This window comes from Thermobia domestica, chromosome 1 (genome assembly GCF_964235325.1).
Source record: "Thermobia domestica chromosome 1, izTheDome1.hap1.1, whole genome shotgun sequence".
Classification (NCBI taxonomy): Eukaryota; Metazoa; Arthropoda; class Insecta; order Zygentoma; family Lepismatidae; genus Thermobia; species Thermobia domestica.
In genome coordinates this window covers 308,450,979-308,472,906 of record NC_137454.1, presented here as the reverse complement: position 1 = coordinate 308,472,906, position 21,928 = coordinate 308,450,979, and the positions used below count along the sequence as shown (strand labels likewise).

The 21,928-nt window shown below is 36.1% G+C and overlaps 1 protein-coding gene across 3 annotated transcripts in view; it reads right to left on the bottom strand.

The window, feature by feature from the left end:
- The window catches only part of LOC145661962 (forkhead box protein O-like), a 583,915-nt gene that overhangs the window by 545,472 nt on the left and 16,515 nt on the right, over nucleotides 1–21,928 (bottom strand). Inside the window, exon 1 of one of the 3 annotated variants that reach the window (XM_081727325.1) lies at nucleotides 11,597–11,621. The exons of the other annotated variants lie outside the window; for them this stretch is intronic. The gene's annotated coding sequence lies outside the window, so the exon portion shown is untranslated. Of the gene's footprint in view, nucleotides 1–11,596; nucleotides 11,622–21,928 lie in introns of those variants that run through there. 3 annotated transcript variants of the gene reach the window in all.

Here is a 21,928-nt window from a genome sequence, read left to right as displayed (position 1 = left end):
ATTGAAGTTTACGCCCGTTTCAGCACCAAAGCTATTTCACATTTGAATCTACTGTTTAAGTGAAATCTGAACCAGTACAATGCGTTCATTTTTTAAAAAATGCTAACTCACCAGGAATCGGACTCGGGAACTCTGCATTAAAGGCGCATGAGCTAGCCACTAGACCAGCGGAGAGAGCATAGCATGACAAGATTCAATCTATGGAAGAACAGCATGTTATTTATACTTGTGACATTACACAAACGCTCTGTAAGTCTCGAATATCTCGTGGGCAGCAGCGCAAATCTGTCTTCAACTTTGGGGGGGAGGGGGGACAGGTAAGACTGTTCCCATATCAGATCCACTTTTACCCATATATTATATATATATATATATATATATATATATATATATATATATATATATATAATATATATATAATATATATAATATATATATATATAGATATATATATATATATAATATATATATAATATATATAATATATATATATATAGATATATATATATATAGATATATATATAATATATATATATATAATATATATATATATATATATATATATAGATATATATATAATATATATATATATAATATATATATATATATATATATATATATAATATATATATATATAATATATATATATATATATATATATATATATATATATATATAGATATATAATATATATATAATATATATAGATATATATATATAGATATATATATATATCTATATATATATATCTAGCTTGGAAAAATAAGTCCAGACTGTTACCACAGTGGCGAGAGTTGAGATCGAACCAGGGACTGCACACAGCACAGAATTCTGTGTCTGTATTAGCTTTCATCACATAATTCTGGCTCTCAACAACAGCCCAGTTCGCACGCCCCAAAGAAATACACCTATGACGTTTCGTTCAAAGAACCAGTCGCAGATTGATTGCAAACTGTGAATTTTGCTTTTCATAGCTCACGATGCTTTCATTAATTTGTCAATCAAAGTTGGTCGCTACACAAACCATAATGTCCTCAGTCGCAAGTTGCACGGAATCCCTCTTGGTAATACTACAACAAGAAGTGTTCCCAACCTTCATCCTTGTAACAAAATCGTATTTCCGGAAACAGGATTGGTCTGTTAGGTATGTTACACGTGTTTTGATACGTATTTTCAGTAATCAGTGAAGAATTACACATAATATACTTACAATGACGGGAATTAACACTTTTTTTTTTTTAATGTTTGATGAGTGCGAATCATGACAAGTCCATAACTGTTTGCAGAACGAGTAACGTAAACCAGATGTTCGCAAATGTGTGGCCTCGCTATCATTATTCACTATAATATGAAACGAAATCCGCAAGCACAATTATGTCATTATAGTCCAAGCAATTCTGCCAATTCTGTGCCAACAGCTGCTGCTGTTGCTACAACTAAGCAGGAGTGTGCATTCGTTACTTTTTCACGTGAATTGGCAGAAGAAACCCTATTCAACCCTTTTCATGCAAAAATCCTATAATATGAGCTGATCATTCACGGAGACAGGAAGCGATTGAAGCGCATGTCGAAAAAAAAAAATCTTACAGAAAAGAGCGAAAAATGGGAAAAGATTTTGTATACATAAACCATCTCACTCCCGAACTTTTTTTTCCCTATTCTTTCTTTGCTTTTACAGAAAATGGACAATAGTCCTTTCCGACTTGGTCAAATAGAAGTGTTATATACGTGTGTATCCCACGATCTTTTTTTTTTCGAAAAAAAAAAAGTATTGGACAAGGTTACAGGACTTGTTCTTGGCCCCTTCTGGAAAGGGTATACTATGCTGGATGTGGAGAAGGGTGGAGAGTGCCTTCCGATTGGTTGGAAGAGATGGACACTGCTTTGTCTCGATGTGGTGATGCGTGGGAGGAAAGAACAGAATGGGGAAAAAGCTAGAAAAATGGGTTAAAAGAAGGGTTTGGTAAATGAAAAGGAATGGAGTACAATTACTGCTGCAACTCAGTCGCAAGGAGGGGTTGCCAGATATACCTGAATCATAGAAAATTCAAAATTTTTATTTCTGTTTCAGAATCAAGATACGTCATTATCCTGACAAAACGGCATATTTGAGTAGAGAAAATACAAATAGTCTTATATATAATTATTATTACATCTGGTACCAGACTTGCAGAAGTCTTCAGAGATGAGCTAGCGGCTAGCGCGCGTGCCTTTGATGCCAGACTTCGATTGCAAGTGTTATAACATCAAAATGCATTAGCCTACATTGGTTGAGTTCCCACTTTAAACTGTAGTCTTTCGTACGTATATGACCTCACTGCTGACAAAGGTCATACAAATCAACTGAAGCTTCGGGAAGTAGGACTGTACAAATCCCAATTGGAATAGTTTCTTAGAAGATAGGATTCACTTGCATTTTCTTGTTTCTGCGGCGATGAACTTCAGGAGTTCTTAGCTCAGGACACTAAAAATGAATATTTCAAAAATAGGAAACAATTTTACTTTTCGAAAAAAGGTAAAATGACAACCTACTTTTGTGTTTCTTCTTTAATATACTGTAGGACTATACCGAGACTCCGGGTATCTGGTTTTAACAACTTATTCTTTAATTGAAAAGATCTTATTTTGTTTGTTAGCAGTTCACTGCCACTTCTTCATACGATTTCATATTTTTGCATAACCAAATCCGAGTTACGATGACTTCAATAAAAGTAATGTCATGAGATCTTCATAATAGTGCATAATAATTTATCATTTTTTAAAAGGTAATATGAATTATTTATTTATAAATGTTTCAGAAACAGATCTCTGTCCATTATACACTGAAACAATGTAACAAAGTACATACTTAAGAAATAATAACATATTTTATATATGAAATGTATCACATTTACAGAGATTTTATCCAAAATGGTTTTCAGAGTCAAAAATATCAACATCTGACGATAAACTATTGTACAATGATGCCAGCCTGAAATGTAAAGAACATTGTATAATTGATAGTCTGGGTGTTACATATGTTAGTAACATATGGCGTAAGACGAGAAGGTACACGAAAATTTAGAACAGAAACCAATAATTCGAACTTCAATTTTCCCACTGATAATATTATGGAGAAACAGCAAGTCTGCCACCATGCGTCGAGTAAGTGGAGTCTGAATACTAAGTTTGTTTAGGAGCTGTGTTTTATTAAGACTACACACTAAAGAAACATTTTGTTTGGCAATGGCAAGAAAAAGGTTAACAAAATCAAAACTAGGTAAGTCTGAAGTACAGACCATATTTCATATCGGTGAGCAAATTCAATTTTACGAGATACAAAAGCTTTGAAGTAAATATTGCTCAACTTATGTTATACTATGCGTCTCTTCAAGGCTAAGGTGTCTTCACCCAGGTTTAATCCCTGATGGGGGTAGAAAAAAAGCTTTGCGTAAAACAAAAACGGACCAGTGGGTTCGGGTCTCATTTTAAGCACCAGATTTAGTCGTATTTAGCCTAGATGCCAAAAGAAGAATGGCAAACCGTAATCAATTCATTCATTCATTTATCCATCTTTGCATACTTTTATTCACCCTGTCCCGATCTATTTGTTTCTACTGAAGAATTACCCATTAGTAGGGCTCTCAGATGTTTAGACTAAAGAGCAAGGATACCCTATAAAAATCTACAGTATGTATTACGTTTTGGAAAAAGATGGCGGTATTTGGAAGTTTTGGACAGTTTTGAGAAGAGACAGATGTGAAATATGGAACGTCTGAGAGTCATACCCCAGAAAATATGAATAAAATACACGTAAGCTTTATTTCACATTGTGAAATCACGTTGCAAAAAAAAAACACATTACGGCAACTAGTTGCATTAAATGTATAAAGATAGTGAATTACTTGTCCTATAGGCAGCAGAACTTCCTTGTAAAATATCTGCCAACACTGTTCCTCCTGTTACTTCTCCCCCTTTCTCTTCCGTTATCCAGAACCAACGAAAAGTTGCAGTTCAAACATAACAGTCATCTTTCTGGAAAATCGTAACCCAACTCTTTTTGGTGTAGATCCGCGTGGGAAAGAAAAAATGTGCACAAAAATCATCCTTTTTGACATAAAAGGGTGAGATGGAGGGACGCAAGTGGTCATGGTGGATACAGAAGGAAAAGGGAGGAGGTGGTGAACAACGGAGTGGACGAGAAACTAGAACTGTAGCTCAAAGACTTGTTAATGGGACAATGGTAAATTCATTGGGAATTTCGGCCACCTGGGGTTAAAGATGGAACCCCTTCTTCGATTCCTTCTACGCCGTTGGCCAGTAGGTAGGGTCAGCAGAACTTTTACTAGATAAAGCAAGGTAAAATTCTTTTTAAAAACTTTTTTCTCCTAAAAATATGAATTTCTCAAAATGGGATTTAAACAAAATAAAACTGAGTGGTAGTCTATATCTTTTCAGACGTCAAAATGAATGAACATCTATTGAACTTACCAGTAAAAGAACTGGTATTCTTTATCTTCCAATCGCCGTATGCAACTTAAGACATTTTTACATAGAAGTTCAGAAAAGAGAACCAGTTATTAAATAGTACGTAGTTTATTCGTGTGCTAAAATACTACGCTATAGTTTGTTACAGTTGCCGCTATTATACTAAGGACTATATATATATGAATCTTTCGCTCAGAATACAAACTAACAAGTTGCTGCATTTGTCAAGATACAAACAGCTTTATCCAGCAGCTCAAGTTCTTAAAGAAAATAGGTATATTTATATTCGAGTATAATAACGGAAAACTGAAAAATTCGCATTCATCACATATGAATACAATTGCTGTGAGCTTGTAAAACTTTTTTTTTTTTTTTTTTTTTTTTTTTTTTTTGGTCATCAGTATACCTTGGTCACACATCTGTGGAACTGTGTAAATGTATCAATTTGCTTAGGTAGCTACTCCCCAAGTTTGCCACACATGTAAATATTTATTTTCGTAGAAACAAATGCAGTCATCGTCATATACGTTTCCCTGCATTTGAAAAAGAAAAATTAAAATGAAAACTTCCAGTTTTACGTCCAACGGTTATGCCGGTTAGGCTAAATGGGGACGGTGATTATGTATTCCTTACCATACCAATATTTTACAAAGCATATACTGATCTTAGCAATACTTTACAAAGAATTTTTCAATTTTACCAAAGTTTTACAAAGGGTTATCCAATCTTAGGTATTAAATTTTTCATTTTATCAAGATTTTCCTAAATATTCTTTGTCGTAACTGCAAACAAAAGGCAATACTTTAAAATTTATAACGTTTTGGACGAATTGGCTATGTAAAATCGTATTATTAAAAGATTAAAGGAAACGAAGATGCAAACTCATGAAGAGAAACATTTTTCCGTAGGTTTTCAAGTCAAAACATCTTTCATTCCTTCCGCCCCCTTCAAATAAGTTATAAGCATATTATCTGTAAGAGAATACTAATATTCAGGCTTGCGTCTGCAGTCTACATCCCTGAAACCTTCTTGTGAACATCAGAACTAATAATTATTAATGGAATTATCTTGTGCAACACCATGTTGACAACTGATGATAGATGGATATGTATATGCCGTCATGTAAGGTAATTGTTTCTAAATGACGGTGTAACACATGTTTTACATAACTAAAGGCAGTTTTCATTCGCACATTTTGTCACAACGATTCTTATTTACAATAAACAGGATTGTTTATTAAAAAATGTCTATTCAGTATAGATTAATGAAATCTATAACAAGAAAAGTTACTGTTATTCCACAGGTTTTATGCAAAAATAAGTCATATGAAAGATATTTATTTCCGAATAATTCAAAGTTTAAATTGGTCAGCACTAAGGCTATATGAGGAGATAATGATGTCACAGATAGTGATGATTAATCTGATTTTAAATGCCATCAAAAATTTCCATAGTCAAGTAATTAATTACTCCGTCCTTGTTTTATACTGTATAAAGGATGTCTATATAAATAGTAGTGATTATAACGAAAATTAGTCAAAAATGAAATGGAATCTTCCAGTTTAACGTCCCACGATTATAGCCGTTAGCACCAGGAGTGTCATTTCAGATTTTGCTTGGGGGGGCAAGACCCTTTGATATAAGTAAAATTTCGCGTATTTCACTGATTTACTACTATTTAATTGATAAAATCTATAGAAATCTCAAACTCAGAGGGGGGTGGGGCAATTGCCCTTCCCTGCCCCCCCTAAATGACGCCTCTGGTTAGCACTGGCGCAAATCCTGGGCGAACGAGGGAGACATGTTTCCCCAATTTCGGAATTGGGAGGACTGTCCTCCCCAATAATCCAATTTGAAATTGATGATTTGTGGGAAGAAATGTGATGATTTGTGTCCTACTGCTACAAAGGAAAATGAGATGAAATTCATGTCCCTTGCTGTATAATATACAACAGATTCACCTCAGAAATCAGATTCATCTACCGTAATATGAGTCAAATCCCCCTCCCCCAAGAATAAGCCTCAAATCTGCCCGTCTCCCAATGTTGAAGCTCCCTTGATTCTCCACAGCATTGTTTTCCAAGTTCCTAAATATTTTGAACATCGCCTAAAAAAATGTGGGGAAAGTCTTACCCGGCCCGCCCCCTCCGTAATGTTGAAGACAGGTTTGCACCGATGCCCGTTAGGCTAAGGAAGGCGGCTGAGCAGGCCCGTATCCACGGGGGGGGGCAAGGGGGCCGGGGCCCCCCTAAAATTTCACGGTAGGCTTGCAAATGAACTATAATATGAGGTAAGTGAATGATGGAAGAATTGGCGAAATGAAAATGTGTAAGGAAACGGAAGTACCTCGAAAAAACTCATGGGCACGATATTGTCCACCACAAACTTAGTTAGGTGGGGATCGAAGCAGGGACACCACACTCCAGAGGTAAGCACTTTACCACTGAGCTACCGTGGCCCCCGAAGAAGAGTAAAATCCGTAAGGCCGACACTGAAACAGTGGGATGAAGAAACTTTAAACACACTGAATTCCTGGCGGGTGCTCATGTGGTTCGGATTCCACGTTAATCAGTAGGTCCAGTCTCATATAGCCTCGCTGCTGAAAGGGGCGTTAAAAACTCAAAATCAACTCAATTTAAGACACACTGTACTTAACAAAACCATGAAAATAACTTTTAAAATGAAAGCCATCACATTATGAGCACCTAATACAAAATCAATATTTCTTAAATGATCTTTTGCAGAAACCGTACATTTTGGGGTTGTACGAGAGTTTAAAATATTATTTTGAATGCCATACAGCTACGCAGCATATCCACTTTTTCCTTTTTTTTTTTAATTTTCTTCTATCAATTATCGCTAATGAAACAACACTCAAATGAAAAGGGAAAAGTTGAATAGGTCATTAACAATAAAATGACGGATCGTAAAATACATCTTTAAAGAAGCTCTCCTGACGCCAAGAATTCAGATGTAACGTACACATGAACTTTTCATGCAGAATGTATACAATGCATTTAAAACCTGTTCTTAAGATACGTGATAAAACTGCTTCATGACTTCTTTTTACACTATCTTTTTTTTTTTTTTAAAAAAAAAGCAAAAAACACGTGATTATCACGTGTGTTAAGTCAATACGACAAAATAAGTATCGCATAAAAGCAACGCAACAAATGAACAGTATGAGTATTCATAATGAGTTAACAGTTTTACTGCTACTATGAAATTCTGAAATATGTGTTCTGAACAATCTTAACTATGCAATAATCAAATTCATAGTGGTTTAATATGATAGCCAATACTGGGTAAAGATTTAAAACGATGGTTTAAGTTGTCTTAGCTTCCAGTTTAATACACACACACTCTACATATATATATATATAGGGTGGGTCATTTATCTTGATGCGCTTTCGTTACTTTTAAACTTGTGAGCAAAAGAGCGCTTAAGTTGTGTACCATGCAAATATCTGCAAAGGGACATTGTTTTGGAATACTCTGCGATACTACAAGGCTAACAGTGTTGTCAAAACAACACTAAGTTGTATTTTTTCAAATAGTAGCACTAGACCTAAGTCAAGACATTATGTATTTCAAGTCTACATGTAAACTAAAAATACACAATGTATATTTGAAAAAATACAACTTCATATTGGGTTGGCAACGCTGTTAACCTTGTGGCTTCACAGATTAGGTCAAACAGTGTTCCTATCCGATGTTTGATAATGCAAAATTTCAGCGTTTGTTAGTTTAAATTTTACAAAGGGGTATCAATATAAATGGTCTACCCTGTATATTATATATAGCAAAATGCATTTAAATGGACTTTACTCATAGATAACTATTATTATCAGAGCCGGATCCAGGATTACCTGAGAGGGGTGCACCAATAACTATCAAAATAACCAAACATATTGAAACTCTCCAAAGTAATATGTGACAATATTCTTTGACGCTGACAACATTGATGCAGAGAACGGAAGAAAGTATTTTAAAGAGGGTCACAAGTGGAATGCAGGGCAAAAATGGCCTTCTCTCCTCCTACCTTCTTCCCTACTTGACAAATGTTATATTATTTTGCTTGGTGAATCCTTTTTCTTCAACCTTCAAATAGTCAACTTAAACTATTGCTTTTGCAAAGCTCTGCTTTCTTTTAAGCCCCAAACGGAAACACGATGGCAGAAAGTTTTCGCTTTCCAGTCTACTCAGGCAATGATTTCAAAGAGAGTTAAAACGAGCGAGCCATTTTTAAAACTGGACTCAACTCGAAACTCGACCTCAAAACAGTGACTCGGCTCGGAACTCGACTCGAGAAAATTACCTTTGACTCGACTCGAATTCGCTTCGAGTTTCGAGTCGAGTTGAGTTGAGTTTTAGCTCGATTCGTGCCCATCCCTACTGATTAACGTGGAATCCGAACCACATGAGCTCCCCGCTAGGAATCGTATCCGGTCTCCCACGCCAAAGGCGCTACCTAATGCTTAGCCACGAAGGAGCTCTAACACGTAGGCGTGAGTCTATTTTGAGGCCATTAGACTATTTTTCCCTTTTATTATTATTATTATTATTATTATTATTATTATTATTATTATGATTATTATTAAATACTACATCTACTACAACTTAGATGGTTTGTCTTTAGACAAGCAGCTTACTTGATCATATCTCAGTTTTTGGCCTTCTTTAATTAAAAAATAAATAAAATTTTCCAATCATTCAGAAATTGAATCAATTTTGTTATATGTATATCGTGGAATCACTGCAACCAAACAATGTGGAGTTTGCAAGCTCTTGAAACAGGGAACATTATCGTTCAGAAGACAGACAACGAAACGAAACAAAGAGAGATAATGAACCCTTAAACATTGTGCGTTATGAACTCCAAACAACTGCCACTTTTAACAATACAAAATTCCTACTACAACATTCTCTTTATGTTAAGAATGATAATGATGTTTCATTCCATTACAAGTACAATCTTGTACGGAAGTGTGCACATAGTTTCTATGTACACTAATTTGCTTACAGAGTAAATTAATAATAATATACTCTATACGGTAAACTTCTGCCTAGTAGCTTAACTGATAATTGTTGAGACTAATTAAACGGGCAAGTGAAAGAAAGTAAATAATGTGCTACAACAAATGAAAAACACTCTGTTAAAAAAAAAAAAAGTGGGTGGACAAAGATGAGTGGTAATGCAGTCACATGCTTCCTGTACATTCTTCTATCACAAGGACTTCATCAGTTCATTACTGCAGCACACTTTCGCTAATATAGCCATTCATTTTTTTAAACGTCGTCGTGTCACTAAGAAAGTATTGTGACTCCACGGGAACAATATGTATACAATTTTAAATTTATGTTTTTGCAATTTATTTTTTTATACAATTTTATACAATTTTAATTTTTTATCCAGGGCTAGATTTAAGAGGGGTGCCCCCTCCTTTGTTGTAAATATACACTATCTAAAATGAGAAGCTAGAAGTGAAAATAGCAACACTTTTATAAGAATTATGTACGATACAAGTATCCATCATATTCAAAGTGTCCATGATTAAAGAAATTCCTGATCTAAAGCAGCAAGTTAATTATATATCTACTGAAAATTATACCAACACAAAGCGGCCGTGACTCAGTTGATAAAGTGTTGACCTCGCATTCGGAAAGTCATGGGTTCGATCCTCGAAACCAGACACTGAGTATTTCTAGGGCATTTCATTCAGTTCCCAGATGCTTAAATGTAATTAAAAAGTTTACATTTATATGTAGTGGTAGCTATTGGTGCACCCGCAGTCAGAAAATTCTGGATCCGGCCCTGATTATATCAGATTCTAAAACAGAAAAGTGATCGTCGCAAATTAATTAAGTTTAAAAAGAAATCTAAACGAAAACATGTAGTGCCAAATCTGTCCAAGAAATTGGAAATATTGGATAAGTAAGTAAGTAAATAAGTAAAAAAAAAAAAAAACTAATCTAATCTTGTCAGGAGGTCATTGCTGTCAAGTAGGCCTACAACAGTACAACATAGGATGTTAAGGTAAGTACAGGTTGATGTTTAAAATCCTAACGCTGTATTGCTGTATAAGGTGACTATTTTGAAAGTAATAGTGTATAAACAGAACGTCTCAATTTTTGTTATTACTTCGTATTACATATATATATATATATATATATATATATATATATATATATATATATATATATATACACTCTTATCAGGGACATGTACATTACTTGTTATTTTACGCTATCAATGGATAAAAATGAATATTTAACCCTTAATGAAGTTCCGAACGTGTACGATGGCTAAGACATGTACTCAGAATAGAGAACAAAAGTATAGAGCGAAAAGTTAAAGAGGCGAAACCCATTGGAAAGAGAACCAGGCCACGGATAAAGTGGAATGAAAACCTAAGAAGAAACATTGAGGATAGAGGTGGTTAAACGGAAAGACGCCACAACCCTACCAAAGGTAGAAAGGCACAGAGAGATTTTTACACTCAAAATAATAACAATAACATCTAAAAAAAAAAAAAAAAAAAAGGAAAGAACAAATTACGTCTCCCTTCCTCATCCTGTAACTAGATACTAAGTTACTAGTGTGTTAACTAACGTTAAAAAACCTTGACTAAATTTATGAAATATTAAAAAGTCGTTCTCTTCGTAATTTCATAAATTACATATACGAATAAGAGAACTTCAAAACGTAGAGCCGGCTATGTGTTAACTAACGTTAAAAAACGTTTACTATATCTATGAAATATTAAAAAAAAAATAATAATAATAATTGCATATTTTAAGTATTAAAAAACTTTTGTACATGAGTGTACAGGAACTGAAAGACCTACAAATATGATTTATTTTTAAAATATAGACACTTTCTCATACATAAACAACTTTAGGAATTAAAACATTACTCTTAATTACCCAACAAATTGAAACTGACGAATTGAAACACTAGTGCTAAGATAAATACTAAATTATTAATACTACTTTAATGAAGTATCACCTTTATGCAATGATTATAAATCAATTTTGCGTGTAAATATTGGAAGAAAAATTACATGCAATTAACTGATAAATACAGTAATAAGAATTTAATTTACTATCAAATACGAATTAAGACTAACCGTTTTTGTATATGAATTCAATTCTATACACGTTACATTTCCTCTTCCCTTCCCGACCGTTCATTGACGAGAAAGCACGTGGATTGCAGTAGGAAAAGGCAGTATAAACTTCCCTCTTTTTATGTTTACATGTCAGTCACTGTGTTTCACATAATGATGTTTTGATATCTCGTAGTGTGGGAAAAGGGAGGAAGCAAGCTTCTTTAGACGCAATGGATCACGGGAAGCGTGAGTGATGGAATGCTGAAGTGCAAAGGTTGAGTTTAGCTAAAACGAATACAAACAGTTGGAAGCAGCCTTCAAGATACCGAATGAATACATTCTCGTTCTGTAGCCTACTCTACTCTGAAGTGCATCTTTCCTCTCTCTCTCTCTCTCTCTTTCTTCCTTCTTTGCGGAAAATATGGGATTGACTGAAAACTTGATTTCAATATGTTATTTTACATTTACAATACTGTGAAACTATTTAGTTTCGTCAGGCGCCCAGCGACGCTAATAAAAGATTGATTTAAAACACTACATAGTATTTATAGTTTGTGTTTTAATCTTATTTCGTAATTATTTTCATCCTACCTGGTTTAAATTGGTGGTTAAATTCAATCAGCGCATTTTTGTTTACATTTGTCAAAATATCACAAAAATATTAAGGTAATAATAATATTTGCGAATGTAATTTTTTTAGTCCTTGCAAGATACTATACTACAGGGTGGGAAAAGTTGACGGTGTGTGGGCTATGACGTGACGTTGCTGTGTAGTAAATGGGGTATTTAGGATTTAGATTTCTGGGCTTTCGGCATCTATGGCGATGTTAGCCCGTCACATATAAGGAATGACGTCCCTCGGCAAACATACTATCCTGGGAAACGGAAGGAAGAAAGGATTGGGAAAGGAAGGAAGCGGCCTGGGACCTATATGTTAGTTACCATTAGGGCTGTGCGATATTGAAATTTCGATATTGACATTCGATATTTTTCTGATATCTATATCGAATAGATATATCGATATCGACAATATCGCTATCGAATATCGACAATATCGGATATTGATATCGACAATATCGAATATCGATATCGACAATATCGGATATTGATATCGACAATATCGGATATTGATATCGACAATATCGGATATTGATATCGACAATATCGGATATTGATATCGACAATATCGAATATCGACATCGACAATATCGATATCGAATATCGACAATATCGGATATTGATATCGACAATATCGGATATTGATATCGACACTATCGATATCGAATATCGACCATATCGATATCGAATATCGACAATATCGAATATTGATATCGACACTCGATATCGAATATCAACAATATCGATATCGAATATCGACAATATCGATATCGAATATCGACATATCGCACAGCCTAGGTACCACCCCGCCATTTGCCTGTGTGAATGAGGAAAACCTTATTCAGGATGGCTGGCCTGAAAAAGCTTGTTACACTATTTCGACCGAGTGACCCCACCGGGAATCGTACCCGGGACCGCTCGCTGTGTAGTAAATGGATGTGGTTAAGCAGACGCACTACAGCGTGAGCAGGTATAAAAAGAGATGGAAACATCGCAACCCTCTCATTTGCTAACAGGGAGACGGATGATTAAGACAACTGAATGATGACGGAAGAACTGGTGGAATGAGAATATGGGAGGAAATTGGAGTTCCCTGAGAAAACACAAAGACATCTCAAACTCTCTTGGCCGGGGACCGAACCAGGGACTCCCTAAGAGATAAACGCCCAACCGCTGATCCACCGTGCCACTTTGAGCAAAATGCATTATATTTGTATTGTGCTAGCTTTTTCTCAAATAAGGTTGTTAGATCTTACGTTTGTCTGGCACGTTTTGTGCTATACGCTTTTATTTTCTCCGTATAATATTTCTTTAGTAGTAAAAAAGCAAAAGTAAAAAGTTGTCCTTGACACTTTTAAAATGCTTTTATGCAAATACGGATTTTAGTTCCCCAACTAATATGCTCGCTGTGAGTGAGATTTCAACCACACAGCACACGTTCCTCCGCATGCAGTTACAATTCAAACATGGGAATGAGATTGTTAGGTAGTTTCTATCAAAAGACATTTATCCCTAGGTGTGTGTCTTAAAAGAAATGACGAAACAAAGAATATAGGAAAGTGTGATCAGAATTTGAATCTAAGAAAGGGCACAAAACCGTAATAAAGGATAACAACCCCAAATCGGAACATGCCCAATATTGTGGTGAAACTACACAAAAAAAAAAAAAAAAAAAAAAAAAAAACCGGAAAAACCCAGCTATGATCTGGTGTGTTTGTTGGTAAAGTAGGACAGGATATTTTGGCGAACGCGAGATCGAGCTATCGTGGACCTTCTTAAGGCTAGCGAGCACCAACACGAGCAATTATGAGTGAGCTAGCATAAGTAATTGAGATCAGAGAGTGTGACTCATTGAGCCCAAGTTAAGTCTCGATTTGCAAAATGGCCAGCTCCGTCTCATCTCGTACGCAACCCTAATTTCCACAGCTCCGTTATTATCAACTATGAGTTGAGTTGATTTCGAGTTTAACGTGCAGCGAGGCGATGTGAGACGGGACCTACTGATTAACGTGGAATCCGAACCACATGCGCTCCCGCCGGGAATCGAACCCGGGCCTCCCACGCCAAAGGCGCATACTATTATCGGTTATTGCTCCTCTTTTACACTAAGGCCATCTCTGAGACAACTCGATGAAGTATTTGATGCATATAGACAGCTGTTCAAACTGCACTGTTCATATGTGCTTTTACCCTGTATAATTCGAAATAGTGATGGATACTTTTAACTACAGCATTTTTTTTTTTTTTTTAACCATCGTCAATAAATGTAGGGGACGACTTTGTATCTAATATAAGCTGACTCTTTTGTGGAGACAACAGACAGGACCACCATGAATTATACCTCAGTATGTAGACTACCTATAGAATGCACGCGCACATACCAATATCCAAATCACGCAGGCAATGTTGTGGAACAAGTGTCACTCAGAGACGGACGTATGCCAACTAACTAATCTTCCCGACCATCATCTAAAGCCAAGACCCGGCTCATCGCTTTTTCGCGCCTTTCCACCACATACTTTGAACCAGTGCCAAACACTCTATACGCAAGAGTCGACACCGAAAGATAGCTTGGTTGCATTTTCTCGCTTCATACGCTTGTTCTTCATTGGGCCAAAATATCTTAATCCAATAGGAAATGTATGAAATTCGATTATGTTTCTCATCAGAACTATATTTTTAAAGGTGCATATTACGTATGTGATGACGATTTCAGATAATAGTGTACTTCACAATATATTGGGTGCTTGAATTAATTCCCGCTGTTTATTTTTTTATAGCAATGATAAATTGTCATCCACAAGGACAGAACAATATCTTCTACTGAAAGTACTGTCCCTCGGCATCTACAACCTTTTCCCACCTTTCGGGTAATAAATGTATTCCGCGATAGGAAATTGTGGGTTCCTATGAGGCAATCCATCCATCGAGCCAATTTTGGATATCTTAGACAGTTCTGAAGTGTTGGTCAGAAAGGTCATGCTGCATGGATCGAAACAAATGGTAGTCGGAAGAGGCGACATCTGATGAATATAGCGGGTGGAGTAAAACATCCCATCGCAATCCCTCTAAAGTTTCTTTCACTACATTTGCAACATGTGCTCTGGCATTGTAATGGAGCAAAATCACTTTATCGTGTCTCTGGTCATTCTCCGGACGTTTTTCTTTGAGTGCTTGATTCAGATGCAGTAATTATATTCGGTAACGATCAGCATTCGTGTTTTGACCCGGCGGAAACAGCTCATAATAAACCACACCGACTTCATCCCACCAAAAGCACAGCATGATTTTCACTCCATGAATGTCCGGTTTTGGCGTTGATGTTGATAGTTCTCCGGGCCTCACCCATGATTTTCTGCGCTTGGGATTGTCGTAACGAAACCATTTTTCATAGTAGGTTACAATGCAATGCAAAAACGACTTTCGTTTATGTCTTTGATGCAGCACTTCACGAAATGGTTAAACGTTTCGCAATATGTCTTTCCGTCAATTCATGTGGCACCCAGTTTCCCACTTTCTGGTTCATTACGATGGATTTTAAATGTTTACTATCAGTTGATTCATCAACATTTACAGTTTGAGACAACTGTTTAAGCGTCTGAGATTAATCTTCTTTCAGAAGTGCCTCTAAGTCCGCATCTTCAAAATTTTTCGGTTGACCAGGACGCACTTTGTCACTCAAGTCAAAATCATTGTTTTTGAATCGTTGAAACCACTCTCTACACGTTGTTCCCGATAGAGCATGCTCTTCATACGCCTCCACTAGCAAACAATAACTTTTTGCAGCAGGTTTCTTAAGATGGAAGCAGAAGAGTAGCGCTTCCCGCAAATGTTGTTTTTCAGGCACAAAGCCCACCATGTTCAAGACACTGAAAACAAATGTTCTTTTCACTTCACTCGAAGGTCAAATAGTGCTCTGATAGCCCAAGGATAGCACTTCTAAATGAAATGAAATCTTTGAGTTTTACGTCCCACGGTTATGCCGGTTAGGCTAAAGGAGACGGTGATTATGAGTAATGAATGAAATGGTGGAACGAAGAAAGTGGGGGAAAACAGGAGAACCCCGAGGAAACCCATGCACACGGTGACACTTCCAAGTAGATACCTTGTCACAGTCTGCTGTGCTGCAATAACACAACTACTGACCTATGTTCATCAACAGTGAGAATTAATTCAAGCACCTAATATTACAGTACAAAATGTTTCTCTGAGGTGGTACAGCAGAAAGCAGGGATGTTTCAACTCGCGATCTCGGCATCTGGCTCAATATTTGAGAGCGGGTCCTGTGAAGGCCAGCATTGTAAGTAAGCCAGAGGTCGAGATTAAGGAAGTGTAGGCCCCAATGAAGTTTGTGAGTGGGAGATCAAGGAAGCGAAAGCTTAACTGACTGTATTCCTATGGCACCAGAAGTACTTTTAAAATTTGATTTAATTTGATTTTCAGCTTAGTGTTCATTTCAGCAACGAGACTATATGAAATGTGAACCTACAGCCTAACGTGGGATCCAAACCACATGAACCCCGCCGGGAATCGAATCCGGGTCTCCCATGCTAACTGCTTGGTCACGAAGAAGTTTGTTTTAATTCGAGACGAAATGAGAATCATGCCAATTCGAGATGGGAGATGGACGACACTAGTTCACCCTAGCCTTATATCTCAAGTACATTTTTAGTGTTACATGATTCAAAGTGTAAAAACTATAAATTGATAAAAATAATCACACGAACGCAATGAAGAAATCTATCAACATTTAAAAATACGGAAGTCATTAGAATTAGAAAATATATTTCAGTGATAAATAGGGTTTAAATGCTCTTATATAATACCCTTCGCGGACCTTTCGTGACGCGGGAGAACTCTGGTTACTTCTATATGAAATTAAGGGTCTTCACTACAGCTAAATTAAACTACCGCTAATTTTAGAGTTTTTCTCTAATATCTTTACAACAAATAAAAATATTCGAAAAACAGAAACGTAGTGAACTAGACAATTCGATTTTGCATGTGATATCTTTACCACAATTCACCCATCTGGTTTTGGTATGCCGCTATTTGCAGAATCCGCAAAAAATGCTAAATCTATCTACAGTTGCAAATCGAAAGCAGATAGATGAGTTGTGATAACGGTATCACATACAAAATTATGTTATTTAGTTCACTACGTTTCCGCTTTTCGAATACCTTTATTTGTTTTGAAGATATTACAGAAAAACTCTAATATTAGCGGTAGTTTAATTTCGCTATAGTGAAGACCCTTAAGAGGTAGATCTGGACGAGAATGTTGTGCATAAATTTACAAAACAGGACGAGACGAGACAACTTTATTTACCGTCTCATGGTCAACACCACGCGCTGAGTTATTGAAAGTTTAGCGTCCCTTTTCAGCACCGAGACTACAGAAGACATGAATCTACAGTGTAAGGTGGAGTCCGAACTACTGTAATGTGTTCAAAAATCAAATCAAGACTTCTCCACGAGGAGTCAAACCCGGGATAAAGAGTTGAGGATCTCATATCTCAGAAAGGTACGGAAAAATTGTAATTGTTCGTCTCGGAAAACATTCCTGTTTCCGAGCTCTGTCTCGTCTCGTGGGTAACTTTGATAGTGAGCTCAAGGTTAGGCGAGTGCGAGCCTCACTAAAAATAGTCTGTACCCGAGTGACCCCTAATTGCAAGATGGTCATATCTGGTACAGAGAAATAGTTACTAACCACAGTAGGATCACGTGCGGTACCCAAGCACACAGACAAGCAGGTAAAAGATTTAGAAAACAAGTGAAAGAAAATTCTATATTTGTACGAACTACAGCAAAAAAAGGGTAGAATACATTCTCCATGTTTCTTTGTCAATGTCCTCCCAACGAGTAGATTAATTTTAATCCACATCTCTTTGACGTATGTATAGAAAATGTAGTTTATACATGTGTGAATATATACATATTGACGAAGATATATATCACGGGCTAGCTCCAAAGATTACCATCAGATCCTGAAGAAATTTGTATGGAACCACCAAGAAGAGTATGGAAAGAGTATGTAGTATTTGTATACTCTTTCAAACAAAAAATGAATCACCAAATTGATGCACTTACGCCGAAGTTGTGTGAACATACTCTCAACATTTATTATTATTATTATTATTATTATTATTATTATTATTATTATTATTATTATTATTATTATTATGGTGTGGCACACACTTGATAGCGTGTACGCTAGCCGATTGAAACAGGCAAATGTTGTGTTTAAAGGGCTGTGTGGCTAAGCAGACGTAATACAGCGCGAGCAGCTGAGCTTACATACGAAGACATGGCAACACCGTAGTTCGATGATTTGCAAACAGCGTTTAAAGGAAAAGCGGAGCGCCGCCTTCAAGTACCATAAACGATGTCCCTTAGCATAGTGGTAATACTATAAACTGAAACAGAATATGTTAAGGGAAACTTCCATGCAGTCAATCGTTTTCTTTCATATATATATATATATATATATATATATATATATATATATATATATATATATATAAAGATTTAGAAGATTCCAATGTAAACTCCAATATAATTAGGTTCTCTCTATTAAGGATTCGTGGCTGTATATTCTAATCGGAGTAAAACATATTTGGTGACTACATCATAATTTTACTCTTCTTGGTCTCCGTAGTTTCTTATGTTATATGGTTGGCGTCATAATTTACAACTACTATTACTTGGAAAAAGTCTTATCCCAGTTTCACTCTTCTGAACAGATACTTTTACTTTTGCAAGTTATCACTGTTAGTTGACAAAACACTTCCCCCGAAATATGAGCCTGGACTTGAACTTCCCATTGACGACCTTCTGTGTACACCGCTAGGTGAAACAGATATTTAAATATACTCTAGCAAACCTTTCATTATGACAGTAGCAAGAGGACAGTGGGACAGTACAGCTTATGGCTAATAAAATATAATATCGTAAAACTTATGATTAACTGTTCAACTTTAATTTTAAATATCTTTCAATTAACGTTTCCGTAACTAAGTATTTCTTGTAAGAGTAAATAATAAAGTATCAGAACTCATAAATTAAAAAAAAAAAAAAAAAACGAAAAGTAGTTCTGTTCTGAAGATTTTTTCGTTTTAATGGGGTGGAAAACTGTGCTTTAGGTTCAGTTTCCATAGCAAAAGATAAAATGAAGAAGAAAAAAAGGCCAAGAGAGAAGTTCTTCCTCGAACGGAAAACAAAACCTCGACCAGCAACGAAAAGAACGGGGCGAATGGCATACTAAAAGACGAGAGGCTACAGCATCCCCTGGCGACAGAGGATTAAGTTGTCGAGGAACGCGAAAAGAAGGGAATGGATTAATTAATCAGACATTTCAATTAATTGAAATAAACTGAGCAACAGCGTTGTGCTTTAGGTTTCCTTTCCCCTCCGCCCTCTCCTTCCCTATCACCAGCTACGGCCCACACTACACTACTTCTTTTTCAATGGAACCTTCAACTTTTGAGGAGTAATTCTCCCCTTTTTTTCGCAAGAGGTTAAATTTAGCGATTGATACCAGAAAATACACCATTACTACTGCTACTTGTATATAATTGACTGATACTTTCTTTAAGATGATAAGGACGGATATCGAAATGTGAGACTATTGAACAAAATAAATAATAAAAAGAAAGTTATCAAACCGAAAATATTTTCTAAGAGAAAGAAAAGGGCTCTGTCTTTTCTCCATAGTGTTCTTTTTTTTTTTTTTTTTTCATCTCTCGAGAAGGAAGTTCATTTATCCGGGGAAAATCGGTTACACAGTAGCGAGGAATGAAAGTTATCCTGGAATTAAACTCAAGTAGTTACGAAAGGGGAAGAAGTGGGGTGCAGACAGCGGTTTTTGAGATGGGAGGACACAAAGAGGGGGGGGGGACACTGGGGAATAGAAAGACGAAACGAAAAGAAATCGACTTGGATTTTGCAATTTTCACAGCTACTGGGCTCAATAACTGCTGAGGAAAGATTTCCCCGTTTGATCAATCGAAATCAAGATCTCCGTATTCCTGTCTTTCAAATGTGATATGTGTGTGTGTGTGTGTGTGTGTGTGTGTGTTTATGTCACTATGTGTCAGTCAGGTATTATATTCACAGAAAGTCAGAACAAGGTATACAGATATACATAACCATAGTAGACAATATTATTAGAGTTTAACGAAAAAAAAAGACGTATCCAAAGATGATTTTATATTATTGTTGAGTTGATTTTAGTTTAGCGTCCCTTTCAGCAGCGATGCTATATGAAACGTGGACCTACTGATTAACGTGGAATCCGAACCACGTGAGCTCCCGCCGGGAATCGAACCCGGGTCTCCCACGCCAAAGGCGCGTACGATTTTATATATCAATTGATAGGTCTTAATGAACTGAACACAATGACACTAGAGTAAATATTCATGCGTAGTTTCTGAGAAATCAGAAAAAATATTTATGTAACCTTAAAAAGTGATATTGTACGGTAACCACGTTACCTATTAAAGTGAACTTTTCTAAAGCTTTTTCGTTATGACGCTTGCAAATTGACAATACACAGCTTGGCTAATGAGATAAAGACAAAACTTATTAACTCTTTAAACTTTAATTATGATATTGTACATATATATCGGGGTTTCAAAACAACACAGACAACGTTTGGGAGGCGATTCCTGATACCATACTGAAAAAAATTGTAGGTGGTGTACTTAAAAAGATAGGTTACATATGTAATTCCTATAGTTTTTGGGTTTAACGTACAGCAGACGTGTAACTGAGAACGCCATGTTTTATAATACTTTCCGTATAAGTGTTCCATCTATACGTACTTTCCGTATGAAACAATATAAGCGGTCAGGATCTCACGTACAAATGGACGTATATAACATATAGCTGAGAAATGAAACATAAGTATATGTATGTGATATACGGAAAACTGTTAAATGGCAAGATGTAACAAGAGCAGTGCGTATGTAGCATATGGATAACGTATGCTTCATACTGATTTCTGTAGTAAGCAAGAGGATTCCGTATATCTGTACAATATACCGCTGTCCGGAGAACGGAATTTTCTCAGTGAGATAAAGCAAAAAGTATAGACCAACCTGGGTGCAGAAATCTGGCATTTCGAAGTTATAAACTCCGAAAACATGAGAAAATGAGTGTCTGCATGAAAAAATGAAGGTCCATAGCTCTAATACTATAGGACCTACTGTAGTTTCAGTTAGGAACTCGTGTGTGCGCTATCCAAAAATATATGTTCCAGAATCTTGCAGTACTTCTGCAACACTTTTTATAGAGGTAGTTGGTGAGTACTTCAACTTATATGCCCGTAACCAAACTCCCTCTATAAAAATGGTTGCGGAAGTAACACAGGATTCTGAAACATGGATATTTGGATAGGGCACGTACTAGTTCCTAAGTGAAGTCTTGATCCGGCTATGGTAGATCTCATAGTTGGAGCTATGGATCTTTAAATTTCATTATTTAATGTTTCCGGCAGGCTGTAACTCCGAAATGACGGATTTCTGCACCCAGGTTGGTCTATACTTTTTCTTATCTTGGTGTCAGGAATCACCTCCAAAATGTTCTCGGTTTTGTTTTGAAATATGATATTATATAAACTTTCAGCCGCTTTGTGGCTATGGAGTGAAAAAGTATTTATAAACTCTGAGATCATATCCGAAGTCGAAATAATTGGGGTTTTGTTAAGCGAATTTACAACAGTAATAGAGAAAT